Source organism: Erpetoichthys calabaricus, chromosome 5, assembly GCF_900747795.2.
Source record: "Erpetoichthys calabaricus chromosome 5, fErpCal1.3, whole genome shotgun sequence".
Lineage (NCBI taxonomy): Eukaryota > Metazoa > Chordata > Cladistia > Polypteriformes > Polypteridae > Erpetoichthys > Erpetoichthys calabaricus.
In genome coordinates this window covers 71,896,737-71,898,625 of record NC_041398.2, presented here as the reverse complement: position 1 = coordinate 71,898,625, position 1,889 = coordinate 71,896,737, and positions in this window count along the sequence as shown.

Genomic DNA, 1,889 nt, shown 5'->3' with positions numbered 1-1,889 from the left:
CTAATTTATTGCATAACAGGAATACAAATGGTACACGATGGGGAAGAAGATCAGGGGCTTGTCGTGATTGTTTGTATATATCTGGGACTGAAAGATCAAGGGCTGGCTGCCAGAGATCAGGGTCACATGTCACTGAAGTGTCCCACCTCCCAACTCCACTGTCTATTTCTAAACCTGTCCTATGTTTATGTCAGTTAGGTAGGTGCTCCTTTCCCATTTTATTAATCAGTTCAAACACCCATTAGCTCAGGTTGATAACTTCTATTCTTTACAGTAATAAACTGCAGATAACACTGTTCAATCAATTCAGTCCTACATATGCTTGTATAATAATTGCTTTTCCCTTCCATTAATTTCCAGAGAGGAGACTATTTTTGTATTGTATAAAATAACTTACCTAAAGATGCAGGAGAAGGGCACTGCAGTGTGAGCTGTTTGTACACACATGTGTTCTACCTAGCGTTTGACACAATTGCATTGGACATCCGAGCAGCTGCTAGACAAGAAACCAAGGAAAACATAACAAAGTTCACAAGTTCAAGAAACCAGTCTTGACATAAAGTGAAACAATAAATTAAGTCCTAACTGAAGTCACACAGAACAATTCTCCATTTCAAGATGGAAGAGTTAGCTAATTTGAGCAATGTTTTTCAATGGGAAATTTTGACATTTTAAAACATTCTACACAACAATTTGTTCTTCAAAGAATAAATGTGCCATATCTCAACAAAATTACTCTGAGGGGAAGCCAAGTTGTTTCATGTGGACTGACAGGTAGACAGGTGGACAGACATGGGCTTTCACAATAGGTGCTTTCTGCATTATACGAAAATACACCAAAAAGTGGCAAGCACAGCAACATTGCTTTAACTATAGAATGCCCAACCACCTGAAGATTCGGGTTAAACCCAATAACTGACCCAATAACTGTCACTGTGGCCTTGATGAAAAATTTCCCCATCAGCGTTCATTATGCACATGGGGCCAGAACCAACTACCTAGTGAAATGCACAGGTAGCTCTCTGGAATTTGGGGGAAAACACTGATTCCTGATGTTAGTAAAAAAAGCAGCAAAAACTAAAATTAAAAGCTAAAAATTGTATTTTGGTCTGTAAATCAAATCAAGTCTAAAACAAAATAATACTTAATGCTAAAAATTAAAACAAAAATACAGAACAACACTGTTGCCCAAAGCCAATAATTAAACATGTCCACAATTTATCCATCCATCCATCCATCCATCCTCTTCCGCTTATCTGAGATCAGGTCACGGGGGCAGCAGCTTGAGCACAGATGCCCAGACTTCCCTCTCCCTGGCCACTTCTACTAGTTGTCCACAATTTAGTTGTGTCTTAAGTGTTACTACTTTCATTATGAGCAGTAAATGAAAATTATTGTGTTTATTCAACAATTCTTAAATGCTCTTCTGTTAAAAAATTAATTAACTCCATTCCTTAAAAAAATATGAGATTTCAGTATAATGAGCTAGAAATACAAATATTGTGTAGTACAAACAGTAAACCTGGTTAAACAAGCTATTCCCATTGGTTGTAGCCTACATAGTAAATGTAAATGAGAGTTAAATAAACCAGAAACAGACCAAAACCGTAGACAAGGGAACATTTTATTCAGAATACAAATGACACTGAAAGTCATAATAGCTTTATGTCTGTTATCAGGACTTCTAGTAACAACTGAAAAAAGTTTAAAACACCAAAAACTGAAAATTCCAAGGTGTTACACATTTCATTAAACAGTCACTCCAAAAACTTGGGCTATTTAAAACATGTAAAATTGTAAATATGTCAAGCTTTTGCAAAGATTTACAGAAAATGGAATTAAAATAACTAAAAATATTTAATACAAATAAGGAACTTTGATGGCACTGT